The sequence below is a fragment of the Dermacentor andersoni genome, chromosome 9 (genome assembly GCF_023375885.2).
Source record: "Dermacentor andersoni chromosome 9, qqDerAnde1_hic_scaffold, whole genome shotgun sequence".
Lineage (NCBI taxonomy): Eukaryota > Metazoa > Arthropoda > Arachnida > Ixodida > Ixodidae > Dermacentor > Dermacentor andersoni.
The window spans coordinates 44356431-44364863 of record NC_092822.1 but is presented as its reverse complement, the minus strand read 5'-3'; positions in this window follow the sequence as shown (position 1 = coordinate 44364863).

The window sequence follows — 8433 nt, the reverse complement described above, 5'->3', positions numbered from 1 at the left end:
CAGTCTTTGGTTTCGGTTACGATTTTTCCGATGTGGATAGTTTTAGAATGCGGCAGGATAATTTGGCCGAACGTGTGCTGATCCGGGTTAACTTCGCATGCAAGTACATTTAATTTATTTTTGTTCGCTATGCGCGCCGATTAAGCACGTTTAGTACGGGTGAGCAAAACGAGAACAAAGTGAATGCAAGAGCCAACGTTTCGACAAGTGGACTTCTGTTCTTCAAGGCGACATATCCTCATATGTGGGGTTCTTCTAAAGCGGAGAGGGCGTAAGGTGGGTGGGTGCGGCAACGAGCGAAGGTGTGTTAGCGGTGAGGGTGTAGAACTGAGAATGAAGGAGTGCTGTGCACATGGTGGCTAGCTGTGCACAAGGCCAGCGACACGGCCGTGTGTCAATCACGTGTCAACGGCGTGCACAGCAGCCCTCTATTACCTGTTTCTCTGGTGGTCGTGGGCTATCGTGTCTCCGAAAGGGATGATAGAAGGAGCGGCAAAAACCGGTACTCGTGAAAAATATGAAAGAAAGTACTGAAATGGAATAAATAAGTAAAGGTAAAAAACGGTTGGGTGGGGGGGGGGGGGGGGACACACACCAAGCAACCAAACTAAGTGTTGTTGCCTATAGCTTGAAATTTAGCATAGCGAATTGATTCTAAAGTTCGGTTTCAAACGTTTACGCCTATTGGTTGCAATGTCTGGAACTTATGGATAAGGTGTGATTCTCTGTATTTTCTTTCTCATTCAAACGGAAATTTGAGTTTAAGTTCATCAAAGTTATGACATGGTTGGTTGAAATGCTGGGCGACGGCTTTGGGAAGCTCTTTAGCTGTGCCGCGTGATGTCCATTTAATCTGATGTTGCAGATTAAACGCTGCAGATTCTTCTTACGATTAAGACCACGGTTATATCCACCACCTAAATGACCTTAAAACAATGCTAGCAGAAAGAAACTATCCACAAGTTGCTCTCGATAGAGGTTTTATGTTGCATCAAGATTGGAGAGGCAGTCGGAATTAGCAAAGAAACAGCCTACACCAGCACCTGACAGACCGCCTGCCTTTATAACAAAATATTCTAATGCACTCCCAAACATAAACAACATCCTACGAAAATACCACCCAATATTATCAACTAACGAGCGTCTGAGAAAAGTGTTCCCAGATGTACCTAGGGTTACCTGTTGCCGCAGCAGGAACTTTAAAGACATGTTAGTGCACGCAAAAGTCAGCCAACATCATTCCCTCATAATAAAAGCATGTTGTTGCCCCAGGTGCAAAACCTGCAGGCACCTTCAAAGTGACATTAAAATTAAAAGCACCGCAAATAGTTATGCACACGAAGTCAAATCTAGCTTCACTTGTACAAGTTCAGATGTGATTTATATTCTTGAATGTTACTTCTGTAAGAAAGAATACAATATATCAGTGAAACTGAATAACCAGTGAACGTCAGATTGAATGGACATTGCGCAGACACAGCTAAAAAGCTTCCCAAAGCCGTCGTCGAGCATTTCAAACAACCAGGTCATAACTTTGATGAACTTAAACTCTACATCTTACAGTCAAATTTCCGTACTGAATGAGAAAGAAAATACAGAAAATCATACCTTATCCATAAGTTTAAGACATTGCATCCAATAGGCATAAACATTTGAAAGGGGAGCTTTAGAATCTATTCACTGTGCTAAATCAAGCTATAGGCAACAACACTTCGTTTAGTTGCTTAGTGTTCCCCCCCCCCCCCCCCCGTCTTTTTTTTCCTTTTATTTATTTATTCCATTTCAGTATTTTCTTTTCTCTTTTTATTTATTTGTTTATTTCATTTTATTTTTTTCACGAACACCGGTTTTGCCGCTCCTTCTATTATCTCTTTCAGAGACACGATAGCCCACGACCACCAGCGAAACAGGTAATAGAGGGCTGCTGTGCACGCCGCTGACACGCTGGCTGACACACGGCTGTTGACACGTGATTGACAGACAGCCATGTCACTGGCCTTGTGCACAGCACTCCTTTATTCTCAATTCTACACCCTCGCCGCTAACACACCTTTGCTCGTTGCTGCACCCACCCACCTTATGCCCTCTCCCCTCCAGTATAACCCCACCTACTATATATACTGTGGCAAGGAAAGCATACGTCGCCTTGAAGAAGACAAGCCCACTTGTCGAAACGTTGGCTCCTGCTTTCACCTTGTTCCCGTTTTGCTCATCGTCTTGAATATCCATCTCCCAACTTACCCCTGTTTTCGCCGTTTGGTACGGGTGCTGCATAGTGACGGCGCCCTTGCGATCGAGCCTGATAGGGATCGAACTTTTCGATCGCAATTGGCTCCTTTGTGCAATTTGCGAGAGGAAGCCAGTCGTAGTCATGAATTTTGATCCAGATTGGGCTTGATCGCGATCGAAAGTGGCCTTGTGATGCCGATATAATACGCTTAAACGGTTCATTTCTCGAACCTGGGTGCATTCTGTAGTGCTGTAGTGCCCACGTACTGGACATGGTTATTTCATCTGTTGTTGAAGTGCTGATTGACTGAGGCCACCTGCCTCATTCTCACGCGTACCCGCATACCCCAGCCCAGCCAATAAGAACTTCAGCAGCAGACGAAACGGACATGTCCACTAGGTGGACACTTACACTGATGGTGCAGTTCCGTCATCGGAAATCATTAAAGTGTGCGTGCAGACCGAGACATGCGCTTCCTTGTATTAGCTTTAATGAATACTCATATTTTTAATGTTACCTTCTAAACATTCTGCCAATGTTTAAATATAATGTGTTGCTTGCATGTTGCAGTAAATGCCAGTAAAAAAAGAAAGAAAAGAGTTCGTCTGTGGGACATCCACTGGACGTCTCGTCAGATATCCTACCAAGGACGTCTCAAAGGATATTACAACCAGTACTGCATTTCGCTATTTATGACGTCTAATATACAGCAAAATATTAGTAAAAAAACTGCAACATCATCACAATGTTACCTACTTGGGACACTAACTGCATTTCATGAGTCCTTAGGATTTTTTTTTGCTACGTGTGGCGGTTTCCAATAAAGTTAACTTTCAACACAATTAGTGGGCTGAAGTATGATTACATGTTTCCCATAACAGAAAAGAAATTAAAGCAATAAAGATAGACACAAGTCCATGTTGTCAAGCTTGGCTGCACAAACAATGCACATCCACTTTATTGCCTGGTTCGTTGACACAGAAAATCAGCTAAGAGAACAGGCACACACACTGTGAAATTATGTACAATGCTTACTGGTGGTCCAGTATTACTTAAAGCAAGACCACTGGACTTTCACCAGCTCAGAGCTGTGCCGTAGGATCCTTAGCTGCAAGGTCTTAAACCACAATTATAATGGCACAAATGCATACATTTCAAAGATGTAGAATTAAAATTGCATTTCTTCCGCTATGCTGACAAAGTAAAACATTAAAAAAAAGTACGCTTTACTTTCCTTGCCAAGTAAATGAAAGGGACATTTGAAAGATGCACTATAAGCGAGGGAACAAAGACAGAGGGCTTGAAAAGTATTGTCTCTGCCTTTGTAAATAAAGCAGTCACAAGAGAATTATAAAATGCAATACTTCACCACAGAGGGCTGCCATACATTTGCTATTTACAAAATAGTTTTCACACCCTTCCGGAGAAAAACAGTGCAGCAACAGGCACCCCCCCCCCCCCCCCCCCACAATAAAAAAAGAAATAAACAAAGGCGCCTGTGTAGTTATGTCTTTCTTCGGTCCTGTTGCTGCGCTGTTTTTTCTTTTTTTTTTTAATGGTGTTGAACCAAGTAGCCTACCTTGGCACTCTTGTACAGTCTTCACACCAGCATGTTGAAAATAATAATGAGTGACACATAGAGCAGTGACTACATGACTGGTGATCGGCAGACACGCATCCTCTTAAGATTCAGGGACCAGTTCAGATCAAGTCTAGTTTCACAGTTTGCTTAAAACAGGAGAGAGATATAAGGGGGTCCTTCAGACAGTCATCAAATAAGGTTCACCTAAACGGAGTAAAACAAACAATGTGTGTCGAAAACCTGAAAGCTAAATGCATGGCTGCCGACAGTAAATGAGCGCCAAACTGTTGATCCGGTGCAGGGCACATTGAAATATCCCGAAATTTCGGAACATTATCTAAGCAGCTGCCGTAAGAAATCCTGCGCTCATTATTTCAGGAATCGCCACCGAATCAAACAGACACAAGATAAAAAAACTCAACAACACAGAATCAGTTTGTTCAAGGATAGGAATGACTATTCCTGACAGCCAACTGCAATAAAATTTCACTTTGGTGAAATGTTTTACAGATGAGCAGTATATAATTGACACAATCTTGGCTAAGCTGCAGGGTCAGCAAGTGTCTAATTTTTTGAACAGTATTTAAATAGCAGCCAAGAAGACACATGCATCTGATTGTTACAGGATACGACAGAAATTCCAGCCCAGGACCTCTCGAGATTATCAGTGTGTCGCGGGTACCGCATAATTTCAGACATTGTGCCAAAGCACCATACTGGTTCCAGTTTCTTTCCAGTGAGTGGTAATGGCAGGATTCCTTCTTTTCTGTTTCTTTTTTAAGTTATGGTATCAAAAACGCCTATTTTTTCAAGCTCTTCATGATACATACACTCATGTTTGAAGCATAAAGCTTTGCTCAAAGGGTTATCGTAAGGCTTGTGTTATCTTAAACTAAGGCTCTTAACATTATGTTAAGTGGTGCAGCACGAAGCAGGACAGAGAGACAAGGAAAGCACGAGGATGTGTGCTTACTGCCGACTGAAACTTTATTGTTTTAGACACAAGTTTACATAGAAAAAAACGAAGCAAAGAAAACAAGATGCAGACATGTGACAAAAGAGAAACACCATCATTGCCCACTGTTCGTGCCGACGCTGTCTAGAAATGCCAACGCCCTTTGCGATAAGGCCAGGGATAGCTTACTTGTGGCATTCTTCACGTACCATGCTAGCTGTTTTTTCTTCTGTTTCTTCTATATAAACTTCTCTATCAGACCATAAAATTTCAGTCGGCAGTCAGCACTCCTCCTCGTCCTTTCTGTGTCCCTCTGTCCTGCTTCGTGCTGCACCACTTAACATGATGGAAAACCAACTAGTAAAAACCGCCAGCCTCCTTAAACAGCCTGAAATTTCATTGCAGTTGGCCTTTAACAGAGGCCCAAAAGAGCAATCACTGCATGAGCATGCCGTCCAGCCAACCACACGTGGCATAGCAAAACTTTATCTCCGTCAGTCACTCAAAATATCACACCCAACGAAACGTGACATCATTGGACCAAGCATATTACTAGTGCTAGTTTCTTGGCATCATGTCACACCTTCTCTCACCTTCTGCTTTGCGCTGGAACCACTTTGTTCCTCATCGTTCCTGTGAAGGCTGCAACCTACAGTATTCACCTCTCCACAGTGTTGAGTGGCTCCTTGCTCAACCTTTAGACGCTTGGCATGGCCACACGAACTAAATGCCTGTACTGGGCTGTTGTATATTTAGTTTCCGTTTCATTTCTATTGCGCCCTCATTCATACTTTGACTCACCAAAATAAACTTGAAACAGATTCACTCAGAATCATGGGCACAGACTCATACTTGCTTTGGCTGATCAAATTCACCCAATCATAGGGTCTGCTCTGCTCCACTCCACAATACATAGGATTCTGTAGACTAACCCATGTATTCTAGAATGTTTCCCCACTTGATGCTCCAACTCAACTTAAGAAGGTGTATCACACTGCCACCTGTTCGCTGCAACAATCACTGCACTTTAATGGCACCCTTAAGGCTAGTTCCAGGCAAAAAGTTTTCCAACCAGCTGGTCTCGGCGTGTACTCAGATGCACTGGGGTTAAGGTGTGTTTGCCAAGCAACTCCGTGTCATAGGAAATGACAGAGGAGCATTACTGAAGCCTTCTTCAGTCAAGGTGCGACTCACTAACGTCAAGGAACAGCTGTGAGTCGAGGATCATTTCTGACTACATGGTTCGGCCTCACAGAAAGTCTCGTAGATTCAAGATCGTTCAGAAACGCATGTAATTTAAACTTGCACGAACTCGCTCACATCCGCACGAGCCACAGTTCACTGCAACTCGCTCCTCGTGCCCTCTTCGATTCACCTCAACTCGTTCAGTCTCACGAGTCGTTCCGAGAGAAGTCCGCCTGTGCCTACACACGTGTATCATATCCCTCAGCTGCGCCATTACCCGCTGGTGAGTCGAGCATCTTAGAACTTTGCCAGAGCTCCAGAGAGATGGTGCCACCGTGTTCGCAAACAAAAGCAGCAAGAATTTCTAGGGCGTGCGGTACAGAAAAGACATGCATTTTCACAGCCACACGGAGAAAATAACCACTGTCACCTATCATGCATGCACTGACCCACACATCTGTAAAGATGTCAAAGGAGCGTAGACACCAAGTTTAGAGGTTGAATTGACTATAGCATAAGCTTGGCATGCTTATAAGAAACGCTTTCACGACATGTAACTGACAGCTAATGGTTACAAAGTAATTAATTTCGCTTTTAAATTCTAGAAACTAAAGACGGTTCCCTTGTTCAAAATCATCACAATAGACATCGTGAAAACATTCTTACAAGCAAGATAATGTGATGTTAAAGACGCTGATGGGGATGACATTCTCACAACTACACGTGCACTTGCCGAAACACAGCTGGGAGACACAGCTGCGCACCTCCCACTTAGCTCTGGCATTGACAAACGTGTGAAATCGAGCAGACGATGGATGAGTTTGTGGTGGTCAACACTTTGGTGGTTCACGCGAACAGTGTGACCTCAGGCAGTTCTGATTTACGTCAACTCAAAGGTTATCGACCCCAGCTTGCAGGAATCTTAAAATCTAGAACATGTGTGATGGAAATCGCACCATGTTAGATTACTGGTGACACGATTCTTCATATGCTGGATTTTATCACGGTCCCCTAGATGCTGTGTATTACCCAAGAGAAACAAGATCATCCTCAGAAAAATTTGGTGCCTGCGCTTCTTTAAATTACATTAGCAAAAAAAGAAAATGCAGACTAAGGTAAATGAAGAACTACAAATAGTAATTACCGTAGAATTTTCTTCCCACTATGATGCTGCGACATGGTTTATAAAAATTATGCAGGATCTGTAATGTCCTTACTTTGCTTTCAACAGGCCTTCAACCTTTCCGTACAGTGTTTGCAGAGGACCAGTTAATGCCACACAGAGCAAACTGCAAAAGAGAGGCATCTGGTGGCATTTGATGTAACCATGGTTCTCACATTGAATAGCACTACGAGCTTTTTCTTTTCAGCTGCTAAAAGGGGCCATCACTTAAGGGGCACTGCGATGCCTTGATGCCGGCATTGCCATAAAAGGCGGAGACAGGACCAGAATTGTGTTGCTTGACATTGACAGTGGTTCTAAGAAATACTCAACTTACACTACATAGCTCGAAATTAGCGATGAAATGCTGGCAAGTGTCGAAAGCTCAAACAAAAAAAAAAGGAAGCGCGCAAGTTGGGCAATGCAAGCACATATAATTTCATGCTTCTCTTATTGTTTTCTTTCTTGGGTACATTGTTCTTCTGGTGCATGCAAGGTTGCATCTTATACCATTCAGGCTCCTTTGTCTTGGATAGATTTTCATATTATTAAAAATATATGTCTCCTCTTAGTCTGCACTCGTGCTGTCTGGTTGTAACTATGTTCTTTGTGCACCTCCCACCTAACGTCACCTTTGCAATAATCCTATTTTGCAGCAATGGCAATGGTATCTTGAAACATTGGTTCAATTTGGCACAATACACAATCGCCGTTTACAGAGACATGCTAGTGAGGAACACAAAACAGTTGCTGAGTATCCCAAAAGAATTAGTGATACTAGGTGTCCGCACTAAGCAGTCGAGTTTGTTCGTTTTAGTAAGCATGTAAGGTAATCACAGGAAAGTACAGCTTCTCCAATTTTGTAACAGTATCATTAGAGTGCCTTAGAATGGCGAGAAGCAGCGAGATTATTGATAGAATGCACAAGCACACAAAGCACTCTCCGCCGTGAGCGTCGTCTGCTACGCAGTTCGCTCGGAGAGTGCAAATGCCCCGCCTTTGTTATCCCTGAAGCTCCATCGAGCAGAGTAACAAATAGCCAGGCCACACAGCTACACACATTTGCAATCATCACTTATGCTTTTATTTTATGACAATACCTCACACCGGGATGATAATTTTTTGTTGTTCTTTTTTTTTCGTAAATCTTGGTTCCCTTGGGCATGCGCAGGCTCCGACAATATGAAGGAAGGATGGAAAGTGCATCGCAGATGGCGTATCTTATCTTAGTCATACGCTCGTTCTTACATTCTTGTTGAAGTGAAACGTATAATCGCCAAATAAGAAAAAATATGTGTAATACTGATTCGACTTTTAGG